We start from the raw sequence: 26,381 nt of genomic DNA, 5'->3' as shown, positions 1-26,381 counted from the left end.
GGCAGAAGTGTTCAAGAAATATTTCTGTTACGTATTTGGGGAAAAACCAGATGAGGTAGTCATATTTTGTGATAATACTCTTTCCATTCCACTAGTATCTCAGGCCTGGTCCCCACTAGCCCCCCACTTCGGACTAAGGTACACAAATTCAGCTACGTTAATAACGTAGCTGAATTCGAAGTACCTTAGTCCGAACTTACCGCGGGTCCAGACGCGGCAGGGAGGCTCCCCCGTCGATGCCGCGTACTCCTCTCGCCGAGCTGGAGTACTGGCATTGACGGCGAGCACTTCCGGGGATCGATTTATCGCGTCTAGACCAGACGCGATAAATCGATCCCAGAACATCGATTGCCTGCCGCTGGACCCGGAGGTAAGTGTAGACGTACCCTCAGAAGGGGGTTAAACAACAACAGCTACTAAAGTAAATCTGCAGATCTGAATAACTTGTAACCAAGAGTTTTACAAGAGCTGGCTGAGGAGCTTGCTGGATGATGAATGTTGATTTTCAATAAATCCTGGAACACCGGGGAAGTTCTAAAGACTGGAAGAAAGCTACATTAGATGTTGCACCAATATTTGAAAAAGGTAAGTGGGATGACCTGAGTAATTATAGGCCTGTCAGTCTGACATCAATCCTGGGCAAGATAATGGAGCAGCTGATATGGGAATCTATTAATTAAGAATAAAAGGAGGGTAGCATAGTAAAAGCCAATCCACATGGTTTTATGGAAAAAGATCCTGTCAAACTAACTTGGCAGCTCTTTCTGATGAGATTACAAATCTGGTTGATAGAGGTAATAATGTTCATGTAATACATTTCTGTAACTCATTTGACTTGTAACCACATATTTTGTTTAAAACCTAGAATGATATAAAATTAGCATGGCACACATTAAATGGATTAAAAGCTGGCTAACTGATAGGTCTCAAAATGTAATTTAACAGTCAGTCATCATTGAACCAGTGGGTTTCTAGTAGGGTTCCACAGGAATTGTTTCTTGCCCTACATTGTGCAATATTTTTATCAGTGATCTAGAAGAAAATATAAAATAATCACTGATAACGGTTGCAGATGACACAAAAATGGGGGGGTGGTAAATAATGAAGAGGACAGGTCAGTGATAAAGAGCAATCTGGAAGGCTTGTTAAGCTGGGCACAAGCAAACAATATGTGTTTTAATATGGCTAAATACAAACAGGAACAACAAATGTAGGCCATACTTACAGGACTGGGAACTCTCTCCTGGGAAGCAGTGACTCTGAAAAAGATTTTGGGCTCCTAGTGGACAATCAGCGGAATACAAGCTCCCACTGCGATGCTGTGGCCAAAAGGACTAATGTGACTCTTGTTTGGATGTATAAATAAGGGAAGCTTGAGTAGGAGCAGAGAGGTGATTTTACCTCTGTTTGGCACTGGTGCAACCACTGCTGGAATACTGTGCCCAGTTCTGGTGTCCACAGTTCAAGGGTGACGATAAATTAGAGAGGGTTCACAGAAGAGTCACAAGACTGATTCAAAGATTAGAAAACACGCCTTATCATGATAGACTCAAGGAGCTCAAACTAATTATCTTAACAAAGAGAATGTTAAGGGGTAACTTGATTATAATCTATATAAGTACAGTATTTCAGTCTAAGAGACGAAGGTCTAACAGGATCCAACGGCTGGAAGTTGAAGCTACACAAACTCAGACTGGATATAAGGGGTAGAAACAGTGAGAGTAATTAATCATTGGAATAATTTCCCAATTGTCATGGTGGATTTTCCATCACTGACCATTTTAAAATCAAGATTGGATGGTTTTTTTTCTAAAAGATCTGTTCTAGGAATTATTTGGGGGAAGTTCTATGTCCCGTGTTATAGGGGACGTCAGACTAGATGATGGCAATGGTCCTTTCTGGCTTGGAATCGATGAATCTGGGAATTATAAACTCTTTGGGGTTGGGACATTTTTTTTATTACATGTGTACAGTGCCAAGGACAGTAGGGCCCTGGGCCCTGATTGGGAGCTCTAGGCAGTGTCGCAATAGAAAATAAGACCATGATAAAGGTGTAATCTTCACACAGACAGATGCACTCCCAATCACAGGCCAAAAATAAAACCCAAAGTATGACTTCCCAATTGTGAGTTGTACGAAGCTTGTCTATAATGATCATTGCAACCATGAGATTTTAAGACAACACAGAGGAATCATCATCTGCATGGATGTCAAATCATCCAAGACAATAAGTCATGGTGACTGCAATACTGGGCTAGAGTCTGGTGTATATTAACAACAGGCAGGCAGGGAGTAGGTGGTCTTGCAGATAGCTTCAGGTCTTTTACTCTGTGTCATGGTTATTCTTATTACCACACTGAAGATAGTGGCACCACAGAGGATATCCTTGCAGTCAGGGCCGGCTCCAGCTTTTTTGCCGCCCCAAGCGGCGAATAGGGAAAAAAAAAAAAGCCGCGATCGGCGGCACTTCGGCGGCTGCTCTACCGCGCCACTGCATTCTTCGGCGGCTGGTCCTTCCCTCCGAATTGCCACCGAAGACCCGGACGTGCCACCCCTTTCCATTGGCCCTCCCAAGCATCTGCTTCCTGCACTGGTGCCTGGAGTCGGCCCTGCTTGCAGTGGTGGGGTGGGATCAAGGGGGCTGGAACAATTTGTACAGTGGAGGTGCTGAGAGACATTGAATCAAACTGTAAACTCTCTTTATAATGACAGGTTTCAGAGTAGCAGCCGTGTTAGTCTGCATCCGAAGAAGTGGGCTGTAGCCCACGAAAGCTTATGCTCTAATAAATTTGTTAGTCTCTAAGGTGCCACAAGTACTCCTGTTCTCTTTATAATGGAAACCACCTCAGGCCAGCGGGTGCGGCAGCAGCACCCCCTGCACCCCTAGTTCCAGCACCTATGGGTGGGGTTCTGTGAGATGCCTATCTGTCATCCCCACAGCACCAATAATCCTTCGGGCTCGCTAAGTCTGCCTGGCTCCCAGCCACAGCTGATTCCAGGGATTTCTCTGCCCCTTACAGAGGATAAACAGTAAAAAGGTGGCTCAGGAGGAAGGGATTAGCAAAACTTTGGGGGCCTTCAGCCTAGCGGACCCCTGGACCAATCACTGCGCCGGTGAGTTGGGGGCTTTCCTGACCGCGCTGGCTGGTGCGATGCGGGTGGCCCCTGGCCAGGGGCTGACGGGGGCTCGGAGCCCGCTCCGGCTGGGTTATCCCCACGCGCGGTCCCCGCTCCGGAGTGAGACCCCATGGAGCGTGTCAGCCGCGCCCGGGGCTGGCGCAGCGCTCCGGGGAACAGTCTCCTGCCCTGACCGATCCCCCCGCTGGTCCCGGGCGCTGGGGCGGGGGCGGGTCCGATCCCCGCCCCGGCTCCGCACGGGAGTCCCCCGTCCGGTCCGGTCCGGTCCGGTCCCGCCTGGAGGCGGCGGGGGGCGGGGGCGTGACTTGGTCCGGAACCGGAGCCGGGCAGGGAGGGGGGGCGAGCCCCGGGGCTCGCGGCGAGCCCGGCCCGGCCCGGCCCGGCCGCCCAGGGCAGAGGCCGGAGCTGGCGGCGGGAGGGGCGGCGGCGGCGGCGCCGCGGAGACAAAAGGGAGCGGAGCCGAGGAGCGGCCGCTTTGCATCCCTTCCCGTCAGCCCCGCTCCGCGCTCGCTTCCTGCCGCCGGGAGCGGCCCGGGCGGCACCCGGAACAGGGACCCGCTTCGCCAGCCCAGGGTGAGTCCCGGGCCGGGGGGAGGGCGCGGGCCGCGCTCCGCGGCGCAGGCCCGGCTCGGGGCCGCCGACATGTCGCGGGCGCTCGGACGGGCCGCTCCCGGCGGGCGAGATGGGGGGGGGGGGGGGGGGGCGCACGTGGGGCCGCCCCCGCCCCCGCCGCCAACTTCCCCGCGCCGCGACCTGTTGAGCCCCCGCCGGGCTCCGGGGCTGCGGGAGCGGGGCTGGGCCGGGCTGGCGGGGCGAGCCCAGCACACCGGTCTCCAGAGCCGCTGCCCCACCCCGCGGGGACCGGCTGCCATGGGGGGCCCCTCTGCGCCCCACAGTGCCGCGCACACCCGCTCCGTATCCCCGGGATTCCTGTCCAGGGGATTGACACCGGTGTCACACCGCTTCCAAGTCACACCGGCTCTCGGCTCCCCTGCCCGGGTTCCCGGCCCAGAAACTCCACCGCTCCCCTAAGCTCCGCCACTGGAAACAAACTTCGGGGGAAGAACCCCCCAGGCCTGGTCCTAAGCGCTGAACACTCAGCCGGGGTTAGCGATGTGCCTGGGCGGGAGCCCAGTTACCTCCCCGCCCCATGGAGACCTGGGGAGGTCGAGGAAGAAGCCTCCCCTTGCCTGGGTCCTGCTGCCCAGAGCGATGGATTTAGCTCCATGGAGGGAACAACCCCTTGGGTCCATGCTACAGGGCTCGGCTGCTGGGCTGTAGTGTAGCCAGGCCTTTAGGGTTCCTGCTAGACTTGCTGTGGGGCCCTAGGATGCACTGTGGGTTTGTGGAGGACCAGATATTAGCTGATAGTAGGGTGACCAGATGTCCCGATTTTCTCCCCAGGATGCACTGTGGGTTTGTGGGGGACCTGATATTAGCTGATAGTAGGGTGACCAGATGTCCCGATTTTCTCCCCAGGATGCACTGTGGGTTTGTGGGGGACCTGATATTAGCTGATAGTAGGGTGACCAGATGTCCCGATTTTATAGGGACAGTCCCGATTTTGGGGTCTTTTTCTTATATAGGTTTCTATTACCCCCCACCCCATCCCGATTTTTCACACTTGCTGTCTGGTCACCCTAGCTGATAGGACCATTCTGGGCTACGGGTTAGACTCAACCCCGGAGAGGGGGAAATAATTTCATCACCAGCCTAGTGTTCTATAAAAGTACATATGAGCATAGTAGTTAGAGATGGGAAGAACCTGGCTGAATAGGTTGTGTTAATCTAATGCAAATATTTGAGGTTTAGGACCCACTTTCGCCCTGCCCTCTTTTATCCACACTTCTTATACGGCAGACAGATCTCACCTGCCTTCTGGAAAATTTCAGAAAAAAATCTACAGTTTCACAAAGGCTTTGTTCATGAGACCTCTGGTCTGACTGGTAACCAACTTGTTTTGTGACTCCCTCCTTTGAAAAGTATTGCATGTGGTGAGGCGCTTTCCCTTCTTACAATCCTCTGTAATCAATCTACAGAATACAATATTAATAAACTTTATTTAAACACATTGTGTTGCAGAGGGGAGTGATGGTCAAGTCAGAAGATGCAGCTCTGGGAGGTTAAAACTCCTCTTAAAATATAAAAAAACGTTGGAAACACAGAAAGTAGAGAAGGCTGGTTAGTCTTTAAGCTTCAGTCAGAATGGACGAGTTGTTTGTGGCATAGATGACTTAAGTTTATTTGCTCCAAGGCCTCACGCTAAGAATTAAACAGTCTTGGCAGAATTGATTTTAAACACCATTCTACAATGGTTTTGGTGGACTCTGTTTAAACATGGTTTGTCTGGCCAATGTGGATTAGGCATAACCATTTTAAAACTGCATTCTAGGCTAGTTGGAGCCCTAAGAAATCTAAGTTCCCCAGATGAACTCTGGAAAGGTTGTGGATGGAGCTTGTTTCCCCATTTCCTGGGGGCCTGTTGAAAGTAACCCAATTTTGGCAGCAAACCAAGGGCCAATTTTTAATGATGGTTTTGGACTTCCCCTTGACTCCTGAAACATTCCTATTGGAGTCTTTCCTCAAATTCTTTTGATCAAACAATGCATGGAGCTGTATTTGCACTTGATTATGGCAATGAAAATCCTTCTGGCAAAGAAATGGACATGCCCCTCTCTCCGTTCTAGAGAAATGATTTAAACAACAAAAAGAGTGAGGAATACCCTTCCAATGGGAAAACTCCACAACTGCAGGCTAAATACATATGGCCATCTTGCAACATGGTTCTCATTTTATGAATATGCTAGACTGATAGGCTCCATAAATACAGATAACACATTCTTTCCATATACAAGGTTAAAGAAAAATAGATAACTTCACTATTATTACAAACTGTATGCAAGTAAAATTGTTTCTTCACCAAATAGGACTGCTTTTCGCCTTGCTTGTTCTGTTTAATCATTATGATGTAGTTTTAGTTTTATTAGACTAAAAAGTATAAAGGGATTGTGATTTGTAAACCAGTTTAGTAAATACCCCTCAGAGACAGGATGAATGAGATCGTCAGAAGCATTGTGTTAATGAATAGGCAATGGACTATTTGTGCATGAGCCACAGTGATTATTTCAGGACATTTGCTGCTAAGTGAGACGAACGTTCCATATGTTGATAAATTCATATGAAAAAATAATCACATTTTTTATTGAGACTTAAGCCCCAATTCAGAAAGATACTTTAACACATGCCTAACTCGAGCACAGTTAACTTCCATTGAACTAATCAGATGCTTAAAGTTAAGCACGTGTTTAAGTCCCTTGCCAAATTGGGACCATAATAAAAAGAACCAGCTAGCGTAGGTGGGTGGTGAGTTGCCATTACTCCTGACTGACCAGGAATTGTGCATACTCTACTGTTCTTGCTACCCTGTCTGCCTCTTCCCACTCCCCAGCCCAGTTGTTTTGCTGGTCCACCTGCTACGTCTTGGCGTTTAGACTGGATGCTATTTCAGAGAAGGACTGTAATTTTCTACATGTTTGTTCAGTGCGCGATGTCACAGCCCAGGGCAGCTGCACCTGTATTCCTCCTCTGCAGTCCAGCAAGGACACCCACTTCTAGGCTTCTGGCTCCCCAGCTGTCACCTCTCTTGCGTGGAGACCCGTGTGTGTCTCCCTCCTGACACGATGTTTTCCAGGGTGCACAGTTCCCTACCTACGTTGTTATTCCCAGCAAGCCAGGCTGTCTAAGCTGACCAGCGTCTGCACTTTGCTCACTCTTCGAAGGCTGTGAACAAGGTAATTGCTCCACTTAAGGGATTGTCATGACATACAGTGCTACAGCGGTGCAGCTGTGCTGTGGTAGCGTTTTAGTGAAGATGCTACTATGCTGACGGGAGAGCTTCTCCCATCGGCACAGTTAACCCACCTCCCTGCGAGGCAGTAGCCATGTGAACAGGAGATGCTCTTCCATAGACACAGCAGGGTATAACAGTTGCTTGGGGTGTGCTTTTTTTACACCCCAAGTGATGTGGTTATACCGATAATGGCCTGAGTTACAACACAGCTCTTTCTACTACAGAGAAAACATTAAAACAATAAAGGGGCCTACATGCATGCTAATAAGCTTACCAGAGATCACCCCAACTCCATCGGGGCTCTGATAGGAGTCAGTCCTTCAAACCCCACCAGGAGGTTTTTCTGTGGTTACAAGTTCATAGCAGCATTCTTTTAGAACAAGCATGCCCGTGCATTGGTTAGTCTTTCCTTTATGCAGTTTGGGCCTTTGATTTTTAGATTCCAGGAACAGGAAATCAGCAGACAGTGATTCCTTCCTCAGGGCGTAGCTTCAAAAGACTTGTTTTGCATAATCAGAGATGAGATATTTGCAATCATCCCCCCATAGGGATTTCCCAGGCAAACCATTTGACACTGTTTGTTCAAAAGCCCATTCTTCTCTGGCCCGTTGTTCAATATAGTCCTTTGAAGTTCATAATATTTCCCAGGGCTCACAATAATACAGAACCTTTGCATTTAATACAGTGAACTCCAAAGATGATTAAACTTAATACATTTTTTCCAAGGCTATTGCAGGAAATTGCCATATCTGTCACATCTAGCATAATGGGGGCCTGACCTGCCTGGCCTGTAGCTTCTACTGCAATAGAAATAACCCTTCGAAAAGATCTAGTTTGTGTCTCTTTTGGATACACATTTTTATATAGCTGCTGCTGTGCCTTTTATTGGTCGTGTTTGAGGCGGAGGCCCAGGGGCCTGGCTGCTGTGCAGCATTCCAACCTAGGGGGCATGTCACGGGGGTTCCCTTCATTTCAGGCTATGGATTTGGGGGCAGACGGTGTATTCCAAGTGGGGCTTATAGAGCTTTGACCTTTTCTTTTTTATTCCGATCTGCCACATTCTCCCCTAACTAGCGGCACTCTGTGCTCTCCCCTTCCCCAAACCAATTGTGATGGGCACAGGGGTTAGACTGTAATCTGTTGGCCCGATTCAGTCTGTCCCATTTTTAGATGCACTTTTTCCCCAAAGAGAAGCTTATTTTAAAGGTGTCATACTCTTGTCTTCCCTAATGTTGACGGAGGTTAGCTTGGAGACTAAGAGCATTGGAGTTTGAGGTTTCCCAGCCTTTAAGTCAGGGAGTAGTGTTGAATCTTCAATAAGGAGAACTTTGCTCCCCAATGTGTCAGTCAAAATAAGCTGAGTTAAAATAAGTGTTAGAATTTTTTTTAAACTTTTTGTTTTTTAACTAAAAATCTATTTCCTACTTAACTGTTCAGGTTTCACTTCCTTAGCACTTGTGATGTCATAATCCTTTGATTTCTCAACTTTTCTATAGGGTGTCCCAGGCCAAACAGAGGCGGCGACCTCCATTTCTGCTGGAGGGGGAAAAAACAGCAGGAGGGGGGGAAAACTTTTTTTTAAATGTTGGGCCTTCTCAACCTCTGAAGATTGTAAAGAAGCTCCCCTTCTCTCCTGACCATAATCCACACATCTTGTCCTCCCTCCCCTCTTTTCAGGCCACCTCTGGTCTTACTGTAGAGAGGCTAACGTAGAGGGACAGTGTCTGAAATGTTCTCAAGTGTAGGGAAAGAAAAGAGCACATAGGAAGTTCACCTGGGTTCTTGAAAAACTTTATCCTGGTAACAAAGATGAAGTGCTCTGAGAGATTGAGGTGACTGAAGTAGTAGTGCTGGAGCAAACTGATCATTTAAAAATGCAGTAAGTCACCAGGCCCAGATGGTCCATCCATGGGTTCTGAAGGAACATAACTAGGAAGTACAGTAACTCCTCACTTAGCGTTGTAGTTATGTTCCTGAAAATTGCAACTTTAAGTGAAACGATGTTAAACGAATCCAATTTTCCCATAAGATTTAATGTAAATGAGGGGGGGGTTAGGTGCCAAGGACATTTTGGGGGGGCAGACCAAAGGCATTCTATAATGTAGTGTACTGTACGGTGGTTGGGAAGTGCCCCGGCTTACCTCACACAGGCACAGCCTGCTGCAGACAAGGACGCTAGGAAGCACCACAGCAGCTTCCCTGGAGAAGAACAGGCGCTGACTTTGCCGGGGGATGCTCCAGGCCCACCTCTTCCCGTCCCCGCTCCACCTCCTCTTCGGAGCACACCGCATCCCCACTCCTCTCCCTCTCCCCCCCCACCCCAAGAAAGTCCTAAGCTCTGCCATTTGGTGGTGGGGGAAGCGCTGGGAGGGAGGGGGAAGGGGCGGAGAAGAGGAACTTGTGCAATGCTCCCTTGTAAAGTCATTGCTCTTCCACAGAATCTTACAAACAGTGGACAGAGCAGGCAGCCAAACGACGTTCTAAGGGAGCACTGCATGACTTTAAACGAGCCTGTTCCCTAATTGAGCAGTGACGTAACTTTGAAACAACGTTAAGCGGGAGGACGTTAAGTGAGGAGTTACTGTAGTAGAAGTAGCTGCCAACAAAATAATGCAATCTTTAATTTAAAAACAGCCACTGTTCCAGAGAATTGGAAGGTAGCAAATATTGCACCCATAATTTTTAAAAAGGCTGTAGGAGAAATCTGGGGAATTGTAGATCTATAGGCCTTACATCTGCACCTGGCAAATTAGTTAATTGTCAATTCAACCAAACACCTCGAAGATCATGATCTGATAGGGTCTAACCAGCATGTATTCCACAAAGGAAAATCATGTCTCACTAATCTGTTAGAATTCTTTGAACATGTCAAGAAAGTAGTGGATGAAGGAGAACTAGCTAACATAATATATTTAGATTTCCAAAGGGCCTCTGACAAGACCCCATGCAAGAGACTACTGAAGAAGTTGGCGTGGGGTAAGAGGCAAAGTTGTCATGGATCAAAAAATGGCTAGGAGACAGAAAGCAACAAGTAGGATTAAATGGTCAGTTTTCATCATGGCCAAAGGTTAAGGGCGGAGTCTGTTAGGTTCTGTGCTAGGTCCTGTGTTTAATGTGTGTGTTTGTTTTTATCTGGAAAGGTGGGGTGCAGTGAGGTGACATAACTTATCGGTCACACAAAGTTAAGGTTAGGACCAGAGAGGGTTGTGAGGAACTAGAGTGAGACCTATACAAGCTAGAGGAATGGGCAACATGATTGCAAATGAAATTTAATTTTGATAAATGAGAAATAATCATATTGGAGAGAAAGTTTAAACTTTTCTTTGCCTTACAAGTTCCTAAATTAACTGTATCAACCTAAGAAAGTGATGTGGGTGTCATTGTAGACCGCTCAATAAAAACCTCTCTGCAATTTGCAATTATAGGCAAAAGACTAACACAGTGTTGGTGTGCATAGGAAATGGGATAGAAAATAATACTAAAAATATCATAATGCCTTTATATCTATATCCAGTTTCATCTGGATACTCTGCTGTGTTGGTCACTCCATCTAAAATAGGATATTGCAGAGAGGGGCTTCAGAGAAGAGCAACTAGAATGATCAGAGGCCTGGGGAAAGCTCTCATTAAGAGAGATTGAAAAGAAGACGGGGACAGTCAATGAAATTAAAACATGGGAAATTCCCAACCGATAAAAAGAAATACTTTTTCACACGGTGTGTGATTAAACTGTGGAACTAAATGCCATAGGAAGTCATTGAGGCCAAGAATTTAAAAAGGTGATTGAACATTGGCATGAGTATCCAGAGTTGACATAACTCCTATCCCTTCTGAAATGTTTGTCATTAAACCTTATGCATCAAGACTTAAGCCAATCTCTAACTATTACAGATCAGGATGAGACCTTTTTGGGGGGAATGGAGGGGTGAGCGGGCAGGCAGATTATCCCACAGACATCTGTCTGCTACAGGGTTCTTGCACTGTCCTCTGAAGCATCTGGTTCTAGTTACTCTGAGACAGGATACTGAACTAGGTGGACCTCGGGTCTGATCTAGTCTGGCAATTCCTGTCTTTCTATGAAACTGCCATTCTGGATTTGATGTGGAGAGCGCTTTCAGCTAAAAGGTTTCAGAGTAGCAGCTGTTTTAGTCTGTATCCGCAAAAAGAACAGGAGTACTTGTGGCACCTTAGAGAATTTGTTAGTCTCTAAGGTGCCACAACAAATTCTCTAAGGTGCCACAAGTACTCCTGTTCTTTTTTCAGCTAAAAGGTGTTCCTGGGTTTGCAGGGGGCGTTTACGCTTAAAAGGAAACCTGGGCAGCTCCAAAAACCTAGAATAAGCCTGTGTACTGTAGGAAATGGATTGTGACAAAGCAAAAACAGATACGTGATCTGCAGTGGTCCATTACTTAGGGCAGAGATTCTCAATCAGAGAAAGGTAACTGCATAGGTGGAACATACTTAGACTTTTGCAAGGTGTTTGACTCTGTACCTCAAGATGTTCTGATTAAAGAATTAGCATGCAATATCAGGAACGCATTTGTTAAATAGATTGATCTCAATCAGAGAGTTTTTAAAAAGTAGTTGCCAGTGGGGAGCCATCATGGGGGTGTTTCTAGTGAGGTTGCGTCGGAGTCGGTACGAAGCCTGATGATGTTCAACATTTTCATCAATGATCTGAAAGTAAATATAAAATCACTGCTAAAAAATTTTGTGGATGATGCATAGAATGATAGTGGTAAATAATGGGGACAAGGCAGTTCTATAGCTTGATAAGCTAGGCCCATTCACACAAAATGTATGTTAATAAAGCCAAACGCAAAGTACCCATCCAGGAACGCGGAATGCCAGGCATACCTACAGAATGGGGATGTCTCCTGGAGAGCGGTAACTCTGGAAAGGTTTTAGAGGACAGAGTAGACAAGCAACCTAACATAATCTCCTAGTGATGCTGTGGCAAAAAGGGCTAACGCTATATGACTAGGGGAGAAAGGATGAGAAGGGAGGTGATGTTTGCCTCTGTAGATGGAACTGGTGAGACCAATCCTGGAACACCGTGTTCAGCTCTGGTGTCCACATTTTTAAAGGATGTTAGAAACATTGGAGAGGGTGCAGAGAGGAGCCAGAAAGATGATTCAAGTGTTGGAAGAAATGCCTTTCAGTGAGAGACTTAACGAGCTCCATCAAAAAGAAGATTGTGTGGGGTCTTGTCAGAGGGTCTAAGCAAGGCCAGCAGAATCGTCTGTTTTGTTTTTATGGGTAATTTTCATGCACCAAAATCATGGTGTCTCCAAGTTTGGATAGATATCAAGACCCAGCCTATGGCATCCAGAAACCAGGCAGGCTTGAAGTCCACTTGCAGTTTGTATTCATAGGTGATCTAGTGAGCGACAGGGAGAAAGGAGTGAGAGAATTATAGAAGAATAAATGCTTGCTTGTTCTAAATTTATCTTTCCTGTTTCTTGGTAGCAAATGTTTGTATATATGTGCTCCAAGGCTCCAGACAGTTTCCCCCTTTGCCATTTTTCCTTTCCACTGACTGACATTTACTGCTTGTCTATATTTTCCTTCATTTCATAGACTCTCTCTCCCCTATCTCTTTTCCTTTTATATATTTTTTCCTTCAGCCCGCCCTTTGTTTTCCTTCCTTTTGTCCTTCGTTTCTCCTAACATCCTGTCTACTGACCAGTGGCCCAGCACCCTGTTCATCCAGGAAGACATGTGAGTCAAAAGCGTGGGCTTATTCCCTGGCCATTCAGTGGTGAAATGGTGGCGGTGCTGGAAATTCTGGGGGAGCAGTCTCCCCTGCAGAGAGCCAATATGCCAGCTGCTCGGTGGATTTTTTTTCTAAATCTTGAGATTAAGAACGTTTCAGTTCCTGTGAGCTTGCATTTAACAGCACTGGAAATGAAAGGAGCAAGCTGGCGGGCGTTTGGATGTTTTCCCTTGGGGGGGTCTTTGGTTAAAATGTAATACTCGGTGTTGCTCTCTCCCTCTCACAGAGCTAGCTCTTCCTAACTTGCTGTCACTCTGACACTTCCTCTCTAGTTTCCTTTTCCCCATCTTTCCAGCACAGTTCCATTAAGCCTCTATTGTAGCTGTCCATTTTTAATACAGACATGTCCACAACTTAGGCTTTAATATTCTGAGTAGAAAGTTAGGCGCACTAGTTCAGCACAGCAGGGCTGAAAGAGCAAGCAGTCAGACACCTGTCTCCTCTGGAGTGGGGCAGGGTTTGTCTCTTGTTCTTCCTAGACTGCCTCAAGGATTTCTTTAGGAAGACCCCAACGTGCTGTGCAGATTTCCAGGATGGGTTCGAGCTAAGTAGTTGCTTTCTTGGAAGTGCTGATTGTAATTTGAATGATGATGGATTGTGGGTAGGTGTTTATTGTTTCCAGCCAGAATAAGCAAAGATTATTTAACTCTTACTGTGATCCCCGATAGAAGCCTTTCCACTTTTGAGCTTTCTTACTTTCTACCACTTGAAAAGGGTTAATTTTAAAAGATGAATGCCAATCTATTGTGATGCAATGCAAACCACTTGATCTGAAATGGGTAACGGTTATTGTCAGGAATGGATTGACTAGTGCCTGCCTCCCTTGTCCTGCTGTTCTTCAGTTTAGAAAGTAAATTGCGTTTTCTCCTTGGCCATGCATTTACTATTTAAGATCCCCAATTTTTCAACCCGTATTTGAGTTGCACTTTACCGTGTGAGTAGACCCATGATTTTCAAGGTTAGTAACTGCTAACTCAGTGCAAGAGAAGCAGAACTGGGCCCTCATAGGCATTTGGGCACTCGAGAGAAATTCCTTTGGAGAAGTCAGAATCCTAGATGGTAGAATTGAAAGGAACCTCTTGGGTCAACAAGGAGGGTTGGACTCATTCTTGTCTTTCCCAGTTGTATTCTTCGCTCATTCAGCATGTTTTATAGAACCCAAGTAAGATAATTTTGGAACTCATCAGCTGAAGACCATAGGGGTTGATTTATGAAAGTGTTGGGTTTTTTTTTTTTTTTTTTTTTTTGAGTGGTTGGTTTTATTTCATGATTATCAGCAAGGTGCACACACAAGCAAACGATTTCTGCAGTTGGATATTCTTTGTATTATTAAGGCCTCCTTGAATGCCATAGAAAGAGAGGCAGAGACTGACATTTTAAAACCTGTGCACACAGTCACAGTAATTGTACACATAAGGGTCACACTGTTCTTCTAAATTCAGATGATACCAAGAACTGCTCATACTTGGTATCACCACCCTTTACGTGTAAGCACATATACAGACAAGAGAAACCTTAAACTATTTATAATGTGTTATAATATATTTGTAACCATTTAAATTAATAATAAAAAAGATTTCCCACCTTGAGAGCTGATCCCATGAACCCAAGCCAGCCATTGATTGTCCATTGCACAAGCCAACATCCTTTCTCTAGCAGTGTTTTCAGAATGTGCTTGGTGTTGGATCCTTCAAGGAGTAAAGCAGTTGTATTCTATAGATGAGTTTGACGGCTCAAGATTCGTAGGACAAAAATCGGTTATAAAATGCATCCAGATCAGTTGGCACAGTATTCTGTTCAGATGCACCAGCAGTCAAAGACGGAGAAGATTATGGATCTGGGTATGAAAGGACCCAGTGGCTTCCCTGACCCGCTCTGTGCTGGCCTGTTCAGGGCTAGTGTGGAAGGCCCCTTCATTCTGTGGCACACATAGGCTATGAACACTCCACTCCCTTTGTGACTGCCTCTCTCATATACCTGGAAACCTTGTGGAGCTTAAGTGGAGTGGAAGTTCTGAGTTTTTCACTCCAATACAGACAGCTATTAAATTAGGAAAGTAGAGCCCTTTTATTTTTCTTTTCTTTTTTTATTTTTCAAGATTCCTACTGTAACAGACTTAGCTTTTGTCCAAGTCTTATTCTCTGTACTCTTTATTGTCATAGAAAGGACATTGCTCATTCTATTTTAAGAGGTGCATTTCCTGCTTGCTCTTTTTCTGAAGATCCCTTTACTGTAGTGGGACTCATTATAATAACTTGTAACAAAACCCTTGAACTCTGCAAATATTTGGTGTAATTTTGGATTAGACGTTATATTAGAGATACAATAACATGGAATGACAATGGAGTTGCTGAAGGATGTACTTGTTAAAACCACCTTAACTTGTAACAAACTCGACAGTATTAATGCTGTTATAGACAATACCAAAGGAGTATTCCCACAGCGAACTCTAGGATCTTCCAGGTATGATGAATTACCTGTGGACTGCAGCTAAATGGAAGCCTTCAAAGAGAGTCTAGCTGGTGGCTCACTGAGCCACTTGGGTCCAAGAAATATTTGTCTAGGGGAGCAGATAGGGCAAGTAAGTTTCAAGTTGGTTTGGAGCAGTGATAGGAGAAAATTATTCAGATTATTAATTCCCCATAGTCTAATCGTTCTCCCCACCAGGAAGACGGTCAGTTTAAACGTTCCTGTTTGTAATCTGAACTCAGTATGTCTGATTATCTCTTTGGCGATCCCTCTCGAGCTCGTCCTCCTTGTGCCTGGGGACAATTTAGACTGAGCTGAGAAGTGTGATTGCGTGCTTCTTGGCTGTCTCCTGCTCCCATTGGCTGGTAGGTTCTTCTGGAGACTGTACTGTCATCGGCATGTTTGCCTTTACGGAAGGCCAAATCCTGGCTTACTGCATTTCTGGGCATTTGTATGTGTAAGGATGTGTGGTTTGGCCTTAAATGCAGAAGGTGGAACGCTCCCGCCTGTTACCAAAACGAGTCTGAGTTTATAAAGGGAGCTGCTCTGTGATGAGTCTGTTTACAGACATCTGTGAAAGGGCCACTGGAGGGTGGAACATCTCTGTTCTTTCCTTTGGCATAATTCCTCCCTTAGTCCTTTCACACTGATGTAAATTGGGCCTAATCTTGCAGTCTTTGTGCAGGGCCGGCTCCAGGGTTTTGGCTGCCCCAAGCAGCGCCGCCCCCCCCCCCCCCCCCAAAGCCGTGATCGCGATCTGCGGCGGCAAGTCAGTGGGAGGTCCTTCGCTCCGAGCAGGAGTGAGGGACCGTCTGCTGAATTGCCGCCGAACAGCTGGACGTGCCGCCCCTCTCCAAAGTGGCCGCCCCAAGCACCTGCTTGGTAAGCTGGTGCCTGGAGCCGGCCCTGTCTTTGTGCAGTCAAAGTTCCCACTGCAGCCAATCAGAGTTTAGACTGCATTAGGACTCTAGGTTCTAGGCTATAAAGCAGAAGAACATCAGAATGGCCATACTGGGTCAGACCAAAGATCCGTCTAGCCCAGTATCCTGTCTACCGACAGTGGCCAATGCCAGGTGCCCCAGAGGGAATGAACAGAACAGGTAAGCATCAAGTGATCCGTCCCCTGTCGCCCATTCGTAGCTTCTGGCAAACAGACGCTAGGGACACCATCCCTGCCCATCCTGGCTAATAGCCATTGATGGATCTATCCTGCATGAATTTATCTAGTCCTTTTTATGAGCCTTGTTATAGTCTTGGCCTTCACAACATCCTCTGGCAAGGAGTTCCACAGGTTGACTGTGCATTGTGTGAACATATACTTCCTTTTGTTTGTTTTAAACCTGCTGCCTATTAATTTCATTTGGTGGCCCATAGCTCTTGTGTTATGAGAACGAGTAAATAACACTTCCTTGTTTACTTTCTCCACACCAGTCATGATTTTTATAGACCTCTATCATATCCCCCCCTTAGTCATCTCTTTTCGAAGCTGAAAAGTCCCAGTCTTATTAATCTCTCGTCATACGGCAGCCGTTCCACACCCCTAATCATTTTTGTTGCTCTTTTCTAACCTTTTCCAATTCCAACATATCTTTTTTGAGATGGGGCGTCCACATCTGCACGCAGTATTCAAGATGTGGGCGTTCCATGGATTTATATAGACGTAATATGATATTTTCTGTCTTATTATCTATCACTTTCTTAATGATTCCCAACATTGTTCGCTTTTTTTGACTGCCGCTGCACATTGAATGGATGTTTTCAGAGAGCTATCCACAATGACTCCAAGATCTCTTTCTTGAGTGGTAACCGCTGATTTAGACCCCATCATTTTTATCTGTATAGCTGGGATTGTTTTTCAATGTACATTACTTTGCATTTATCAACATTGAATTTCATCTGCCATTCTGTTGCCCAGTCACCCAGTTTTGAGAAATCCTTTTGTAGCTCTTCGCAGTCTGCCTGGGACTTAACTATCTTGAGTGTTTTTGTATCATCTGCAAATTTTGCCACCTCACTGTTTACCCCTTTTTCCAGATCACTAATGAATCTGTTAAATAGGACTGGGCCCAGTACAGACCCCTGGGGGACATCACTATTTACCTCTCTCCAGGCTGAAAACTGACCATTTATTCCTGCCCTTTGTTTCCTGTCTTTTAACCAGTTACCAGTCCATGAGATAACCTTCCCTCTTATCCCATGACTGCTTACTTTGTTTAAGAGCCTTTGAGGGACCTTGTCAAAGGCTTTCTGAAAATCTAAGTACACTATATCCACTGGATCCCCCTTTTGCCATATGATGGTGGTATGCTAGCTCACTGGGGAACTAAAACAGTTTCTTCTCTCTGTTGGTTCGGGGTTTGTTTTGGTTTTTTTTTCTGCTTTGTTTTCAACACACTTCCACCAATAAAGGATTTTTCAGAAGACTTTTTTCACATAACACAAGAACCAGGGGTCAGCCAATGAAATTAATAGGCAGCAGCTTTAAACAAACACAACACACAGTCAACTTGTGGAACTCGTTGCCAGGGGATGTTGTGAAGGCCAAAAGTATAACGGGGTTTAAAAAAAAATTAGAGAAGTTCATGGAAGATAGGTCCACCAATGGCTATTAGCCAGGATGGTCAGGGATGCAACCCCATGCTCTGAGTGTCCCTAACCTTCTGACTGCCAGATGCTGGGACTAGACAACAGCGGATGAATCACTTGATAAATTGCCCTGTTCTGTTCATTCCCTGCAAAACGTCTGACACTGGCTGTGTGAAAGAGAGAATCCTGGGCTAGATGGACCATTGGCATCACACAGCATGGCTGTTCAGGGCCTGAAATAAAATTATTTTGGAATTGTCATGATAAGAAGCCTCTGTTTTTTTTGCTGTCTTTGAGTTACTCATTAGATGTTACCAATACAAGTTGCTGTCTAAGTATTACAGCTTTTGAACTGGAAATTAATAGGTGAGCCAGAACATGAGCCCCTCTCTCTCTCCTCTGTGATCTCCATTCACAGAGGCTGACCCGCTTCTTTTCCCACTCAGGCCCTTCCCGCACTAGCAGCCTGAGCTCTGGGCCAGGAGTTCCTACACCCACCCACTCCAAATCGGAGTGGTGTTGCGACATGGCATGGGAGGTTGCAGCCACAATCCGGTTTGGTCCAACCCCACCCACTCCAGCTCTGCGGTCTGTGATTCATCTCTGCTGGGTACCTACTGTAGTCTTCAGCAGAGTTAGCAACGTCAGCAAATGGATTTGTTGCTTCTGTGTATGAAGAGTGGTTGATTTCCAAAGCTCTTAGAGGTTTTGGATGGAAAAGATTATCCAGTGGCCCATTAATTAACTTGTTAAAATGAAAAGCACTCCGATATTAGGGTAGCACCTAGCGGCCCCCATGTGCTAGGGCTGTACAAGTGTAGTAAAAAACCAGTCCCTGCCCTGGGAAGTTTACAGTCTCACTAGGCACAACCGCCAAAGAGACCGGACGGGAACGTGACTAGCTCAAGGCCGCTTGGTAGGCTGGTGGCAGAGCCAGAGAGAAACCCCCTCTTGTGGTGCCCTGTCCACTAGACTGCACTGCCTCTCCCCTCTGGCACAGCGCCAGCACAGATCCCTCGATAGCCATCTCCTTGCGTCGGCTGATTTGTGAATCCCGTTGGCAAGTACTTTATCCGTGGAGTCGAGGTGAGGTTTGGAGAGAAACCTCCTGGTGTGGTGGCTTCACGAGGCAGCTCCGGGGAGCCAGGGCCTGGCTCCTTCCCAAAGGGCAGGGTAACTACAGTTAAAGTTACTTCCAAAGGTGTAATGCAAAGGACAGAGAACGCCACATGCAGAAGAGCTCATCAGTAATCTCTTGCCAAGCTGCAGCCCAGAGGCTGATGCACACTCTATATCACCATATCCCTTTCTGCCCTTTTAGGCTCTTGTGATGCAATATTTGAAACTCCAGGACCAACTATTCACAAGGCCCAAAGCAGCTTGCATGGGGCTGAGAACAGTCGTATCTGAGGCTGTGCTAAGCTGCTCACTGAGTTCAGTCACAGGGGGCTTTTCTGTTTCCTTTCACAGCAGCAGAAGTGGCAATACTGCGAGGTGTGGGGGGAGTGCTTCCTGGCCAGCCATTGTTCAGCACATGGAAAACTGAACTCTATCAGCTAACCCAGATGCAGCCATTGGCTATCGTCTTCCTCCTGGCCTTTAGCTGGCTGGTGGCAAACCGCATTACATATTGCCATTAACGGAGCAGCTTCCGGCTCGTTCCCTGCTTAATCCATTCAGTGCAGTGTGGGATACAGAATTGGGGGTGCCAGGGGAACTAAGCTGTGGGTTTGGAGGTTAGCCCGTAGCCATGAGACAGGCGAGGCAGAAGCAGTTGCAGAGATAACGGGTGCAGCACTCTGAGTGAAAAAGTAGCATTTCACTCCACCATTTCATCCCATCACTTAGTGAGACTCTCACCAACCACTGCACATCGTTCCTCTCCTTGCCTGATCTGTGCACGCTGCCAATGGCTGGAGACTGTTCCGTTTCCCCTTTTACTGCTTAGCCGTGGTATACAGAGGTAGTTGCTTAGATCTCCATTTGTAAATTGATGCCTTTAGCCCCCAGTTAGTCTTGTTGTTCCGAGTCCTCCAATTGATTCGTCTCCTTCTGGGACTGAGGTGTCCAGAGGTGACTGCACCATTGTAGGCTGGGTCACATCAATACCCTGGAGAATGGACTTATCCCCTCTGTACTCCATACTTCATATGCTGACCAAAACTGCCATATTACATTGGGAATTCAGATCTAATTTGCTGTCTATTGTCACGCCTGGGAGGTATTTGCCTGTTGCTTCTTTCCAGATTCCTCCCTCCAGTTGGAATCTGTGTTTTGGATGATTTTTCTCTAGACATATTAACTCTCTTTTTCCAAGTTGGCAATTTCCTTTCCGCACCTCTGATTTGACAGTGACCCTGTTGCAGCAGCACCACTGTAGCACTTCGTGAGGAGCAGCTACCCTGACAGGAGAGCTGCTCCCCAGAGGCTGTAGCCATGTCGATGGGAGGTCGGTATAACCATGTCGCTCGGGGTGTGGATTTTCCATACCTCTGAGCCACATAGTTCTACTGATGTAAGTTCCTAGTGTAGACAAAACTCTGTGTCCTTTTTGTAATTACTTCTCTCTCCTCACTAGAATTCAAGTATCAGGGGGTAGCCGTGTTAGTCTGTATCTACAAAAACAACAAGGAGTCTGGTGGCACCTTAAAGACTAACAGATTTATTTGGGCATAAGCTTTCGTGTGAGGTTTTTACTCACGAAAGCTTATGCCCAAATAAATCTGTTAGTCTTTAAGGTGCCACCAGACTCCTTGTTGTTTTCACTAGAGTTCGTTCACCTCCCAGTCTTGGGTACTGGAGATGGAATGTTCTGTTCATTTCATGTCTTCAGCGATGGCCTGGGAGTAAAGTGGGGCCTAACGCTGGTTGATGCAGTGCCACACTGGACACCTTCCTCCAGTCCATTTCGTTCCCATTTAGCATTGCTTTTTGTATCCAGGCCACCAGCCAGGAGGTGGCTGGCAGTGCTTATCCGCAAGCCCTTTGGAGGAAATTTTGCAAATAAAGTACAGCTATTGTATCGGTGCTGTACCAAAGTCGAGTTCTATTACCTCTGCTACATTCCCTTCATACGCTACGGAACTGATCCTGAACGAGCATGTCTCGGGATCAGACCTCTGACTTTGTAGCTCTGTCAAAAGCATCCATCATGTTTCCTGGCCAGGTTTGCTCTTTCTCCACTCCCAGTGATGAGCATATCTCATGGCTCCGTTACCCTCCAGTTGTTTACAGATTTTTTTTTTCTTTGAATATTCGTTCAATTATTTTACTAGGAAAAGCACTGTGCTTTTAATTTGAGGGAAGCTTTGCATAACTGAGAGAATCCTTATTAAAGAAACCCTCTCATATGTGTACAGCATTGCATTTGTTTCCTTACATATCTGCTTGTGTAATTACTCACGGGTATTTTTAAAAGTGGCTCAATGTTTCTTTTGCTGCATTAGAAACAACCAGATTTATTTTCTGGTATGTTGAGAATTAACTCTGCTTTCTTCCCTTTTCCTCTGCCCCCACTGGAAAAAGAGAGAATGTAAAAAAGAAGAAAGGATTTGCATTGTAGTTGTGATTGGCACAGGCTGTGAATGAGAGGTCATTTCATGTGGCTGTTTCTTTTCAAGCGTTCCTTTTTCATGCACACTGTATTCAGGCTTGAAGCATTCTTTCTTTTCAAAGCTTCTCTCTGTGTCTTTCTTTCCCCTTCCTTTATTTTTCATCTCTTTTCTTTACTTTTGCTGTCTTTTCATTCTGTTTTTCTCCACCCCCTTGGGGCTCCATTCTTTCTCTACTCCTTCCTCTATTCAGTTCCTTTTTTCTTTTTGCATCTTTTTTTGAATAGCTCTTCTATTTTCAGAGAGGAAAGGGAGTGAGTAGAAGAGAAGTCGTTTCAGCAAAGAGGAACTTGAAAGTCTTTCCCTGTTTATTTCACTTAAAAGCAAAACTTGTTTTTCCAGGGAGAGATTTGTATTAGGGGTCTTTTAAAGTGAACCTACTAAGACCGTAGTGCCGGCTTGGTTAGTCCTGGGATAGTTTTGTCCTCTCTCCCTCTCTCAAAATAACAAAAAACAAAGTCTGTCCCCAAATTGTTTACAAATGATGAGAACTCCATGGAAATACTTTATGGTCTGTAGATTTGTTGGGGCTCTGCCTTGCTCCCTGCTCAGTTTGAAATGTGGTGTTTGGTGTTAAGACTGGGCTCGGAAGAGGAACAACTGACTCCCCATCCCCCCCACCTCCGCTTGCTGACTCTTCCCCCTCTGACACTGGATCAATTAGTTAAATTTTAATCCTTGATTTTCTCATCAAGGCTCATGCACCAAGAGGTGGTGAGAGGGACGCTTTATCAATGAGAAAAGAGAGCTCTCTAGGCAGGATCCGGAGGCATTCCTGCTGCAGTGCAGGAAGTGGGCTGCTCTGCAGTGAGACGACGAGACCAGGTTTGCTTGGTCTCTACACTGGGAACGTTCCACTGAGGAACGTGGGCTGTGGAAGGTTTTATCCTGTTCTCTGAGCTGTGAGTTGCTGTCTGAAGCACACGCTGTCCATCTGATCTGGAAAGACACAGACTCTTCGGTCTGACGGACACAAGGCTTTAGAATGAGGGGATCTCCAAAGCTTGGTTAGGTGGCCATGTTCTAGCGGGGTAACACAGAGCAAGTGGCATCGTGCACGTCGGAAGGGTGGCAGTGGAACGCCCTAGATCTAAATAGACAGCGTTGCTGTATCCGTGTTGGTCCCAGGATGTTCGAGATGCCTGAAGGAGAGCTCTGTGTGGCTCAGAAGCGTCTCTCTCTCCCCAACACACGTTGGTCCCATAAAAGATACGTCCTCACCCACCTTGTCTCTTGGATTTAAAAGTAAGAGACTTGAGTACCCGGGACAAGTTGGTCACCATTTAGTAACGCTTCATTAGACGCGTTCTGGCAGAACACCATCAATATTGACTCCGTTTTTTTAAATCTCAAGACCATCTCCATTGCCATCTCTTGACTTTCATCCCTGCCGTGCTGTTCGCTGAGCAGTGGTCAGTGGTGTGGTACAGTGCTCGTTCTTCCGGGTGGAGAGCGCTCACTTCCCAGCTGTTGATGCTTTTGCTGTAAGCAGGGCTTGAAGTAACAGGAGGTTCTGTTTAGCCACTAGGACTGTGCACGACATAGTCTGTGCATTGGCTGGGCATAAACCTCAGCCTGGATCTTCCCTGCAGTTGTCTAGATTATGCAGCTACCAGGAGCTTTCACCTAGTTTTCACTTGGAGCAGAACTGGGGTGGGAGGAAGGTTGACAATGGCTGATTCAGGCTGTAGAAATGTAAGGAGCTGATTTGTTTGCACCGAGCAGCAGAACGTCAAGCAAGTCCGCTACAAGGCATGTGACAGTTCCCAAACACTCTGCAGGTGTTGCCAAGCGAGAGTGTTCTTCAGAACAATAACCATGAGCAAAGGTTGGTGTTTCCGTGGTGACTGCTCTTGGGATCCCACATTCCTGTGGGTGGGAGAAAACAGGAAAAGCTGAACCGATGAAGGAATCTGTTGGGTTGAGCAGGGAGGATCAGCGGGGTGCCCTGTGGTAACGTGCTAGTTACCGGCATACCGGTCCCGTCTGCGTGGTTAAGTGGGGAAACCTTTGAAGAAATCTTGTAGTATTTGGGTGGGCTGTCCCCAGAGCCGGCTTTAGGAAGTGTGGGGCCCGATTCGAACAGTTTTGACGGGGCCCGGGCAGGGATAACTGGAAAAAAAAAAAAAAAAAAACACACATAAAAAAACATCTGGGGCTTGTACTCACCGGGCGGCACTCGTAGTCTTCGGCGGTTTGTCCTTCACTCGCTCCGGGTATTTGGTGGCACTGAAGGACCTGCTGCCGAAGGGCTGCCGAAGACCCAGAGCGAGTGAAGGACCTGCCGCTGAAGTGCCGCCGAAGACCTGGAGCGCTGCCGGGTGAGTAAAAATTAAAAAGGAGCCTCTAGCCAGGGAAGGGATTCTCGGCCACTTGCCCCCACCCCGGCGGCCCTGCCACTGGGCGCGGGGCCCTCTTAGGCGCGGGGCCCGATTCGGGGGAATTGGTGGAATTGGCCTAAAGCCGGCCCTGGCTGTCCCCCACGTGCAGATGAGGAAACTGGGGCAGCCCTGGGCAGAGGCAGAGCACTGGCTGGGGAAGGAATGGAGGGTTTGAGTTGGCCCCATCTGTCCACAACAGCACGGGGTGGAGCCATTTTACCTTCTGCGGATTGCGCATGTGATGAACTGTTCTAATGACATGGCTGCTGTACAGCTCAGATCAGGGGTGGGCAAACTACGGTACGCGGGCCGCATCCGGCCCCCCCCCCCCACGCTCCCCTCCTTGCCCTGCTCTGCCTACCCACCACTCCCATGTGTTCTGGTGGGACCTGCATGAGGGCACACGTTACTGCGGCTGCACAACCCAAATGCGCCATCAGAGCCTGGAATGTGCAAGCCCACGTGCCTGCTCCTTGTTGGCTTAGGTGACTCTCTGTGTGAGTAGTGTTAATTTTCCATTGTTGAGGCTAAAACCAAGAGTAGTTGGCCAGGGAGTGCATTGTTCACATTAATCAAAGAGGGCGTGGAAAGGAGGTAAGTTTGGTTTAATTATTGTAATACTTTTATGATGGTATATTTATAATCGTAAGTAAGGTTTAATGTTTATTTCCACTAAAATGTATCTTTATTAAATAAAGTTTGTTTGAATATCTCTGAATTGTTAATTTCGTGAGCATTCGTGGCCCACCGTACAATTCCCATACCCAGATGTGGCCGTCAGGCCAGAAAGTTTGCCCACCTCTGGCTTAGACAGTGCTGGTCAACTGAGAGTGATTATGCAGTGCTGAGTCAGCCCCAGCCCCTCACAGCTTCTCCACTTCCTGAAGGATGCTGTTTTCCATCCATACGTGGTTCCGTTTCTGTGACGTGGAGGGCCAAGGTGCTAGCAAGTACAGTCAGTTCTCTGTATTTGTTTTCATCCCTCCCCCCCGACCCCACCCCAGCCCACCCCAAACTTTGTTTTTCCTGTTTTGGATTGCTTTAGATACAGATGGCAATTCAGGAATGGCCTGGGACACACGCACCCTTTGGATAGAACCCCCACCTTGCAGCGTGGTCTGGGGGCGGGGGCTTGCTGATTTTATGCCTATACTGTACGGGCATAAAAACCCGGTCACTGAGGTTGAGATTAGAAAAAGGTGGGGGGGAAAGGAGGAGTTTTCTGTGAGGGAGGGTCTGGTAAAGTAGGGGGGTGTTTGCAAGGCTGGTTTATGTGGTGAAAGTAAGGCCAAGTGAAGGTCCTTTGCCATGTATCTAGACCAGAAGAATATGGAGCAATAAATGACTGCGCACAATTTTAGATATTTATACCCATTTATTGGATCCTGGACTTCTCGTAGTAGCAATAAGTGAAATGGAAATTCTTTCCCCTTTGCTTTCTTGAGGGTGTGGGAATAGAGGGCATGCCTGCGAGCCTGAGGATGGAGGTCTGTGCATGTTTGAGGTTAAAACCAATTGATTCTGACATCTGTAGGGGGTCTGAATGGTGCAGATGGCTTGCAAGAAGGGTTGGAGCTGAATTGGTGGCATGGTGGCTAATGAAGTTGGGTTTTGTGTTTTTGGAGGGGGGGGGGTTAAATGATGTTCAGATAATTGTAACCCAAAGACTGAGAGGGGACGTTGGAAGAGATGAAAAGCGAGAGAGAAAGCAAGCAAAGGACAGAGAGGTTTGGAATAGAGAAGGAGATTAGGAGATAGATGAAAGAGAAAAAAGAAAGATAAGAGAGAGAGACAGAACAGATCCACAGAGCTGAGATAGGTGTTGCTAGGGAAACAGAAAGAATGAGAGAGCAAGAGAGAAATAGAGAGGAGACAAGGATGGAAGATACTGGGGGTGGGGGAACAAAAGATTTAAAGACAATGAATGTTTGGTAAAGGAGGGGGAGTGAATTCTGAACAGTAAAGGGAAATGAGGGGGGAAGTTCTGGGTCAACTAGCAAAAAGAAACTTGAATATTTTCCCCTGGGATGCCACAAGAGTATTTTGGATCACTGGAGGGGAATTACTGTGGCTTCTGCTACCCCTCGTACACTGACCCCTCAGGAGCTGAATTTCCATAGTCTGAAACATTTCTCCTCCGGTCCAAGAAGGCTTTCTTTGGAAACTGGATGCTACATTGGGGCCACACTCGGTAAAGCACAGGAGTGTGCAAATGAACAAGGAGCTCAGAATTCGGGATGATAGGGAGGTGCCGTGTGTGTCTTTTCCAGATGATTGTCTGCGGGCACATTTCAGATGATAAAAAATAAAATTGAGCTGAACGTGAATCTTTTCTTTAGAAGTGAAGGGTTTGTTACTGGGGCAGGGGAAGGTGAAGAATCCAGTAGAGATGGAAACCGATGGCTGGGTACAGTACTGCTGTGGCAAGGGAATTTTGTGTCTTTGCTATCTAGCTAAGCTTTGGTCTCTCCACAGTAGGAATCAGTGAGCTAGCCAGACTGCCACATGTATAATTTCATGTTCTGGTAACAGGCAAGCTAAAGCAAGTGACCTAGCTTCACAGGGTATGTC

The 26,381-nt window shown here is 46.7% G+C and overlaps 1 protein-coding gene across 1 annotated transcript in view; it reads left to right on the top strand.

Annotated features, from left to right (window-relative positions):
* The first annotated feature begins 3,511 nt into the window (after nucleotides 1-3,511).
* ZNF710 (zinc finger protein 710) overlaps nucleotides 3,512-26,381 on the top strand; it is a 48,007-nt gene continuing 25,137 nt past the window's right edge. The window contains exon 1 of the mRNA XM_054041230.1: nucleotides 3,512-3,711. The gene's annotated coding sequence lies outside the window, so the exon portion shown is untranslated. The remainder of the gene's footprint in view (nucleotides 3,712-26,381) is intronic.

The sequence above is a fragment of the Malaclemys terrapin genome, chromosome 10, assembly GCF_027887155.1.
Source record: "Malaclemys terrapin pileata isolate rMalTer1 chromosome 10, rMalTer1.hap1, whole genome shotgun sequence".
Taxonomy (NCBI): domain Eukaryota; kingdom Metazoa; phylum Chordata; order Testudines; family Emydidae; genus Malaclemys; species Malaclemys terrapin.
The sequence above is the reverse complement of the archived record's forward strand: the minus strand, read 5'-3'. Positions and strand labels throughout refer to the sequence as shown.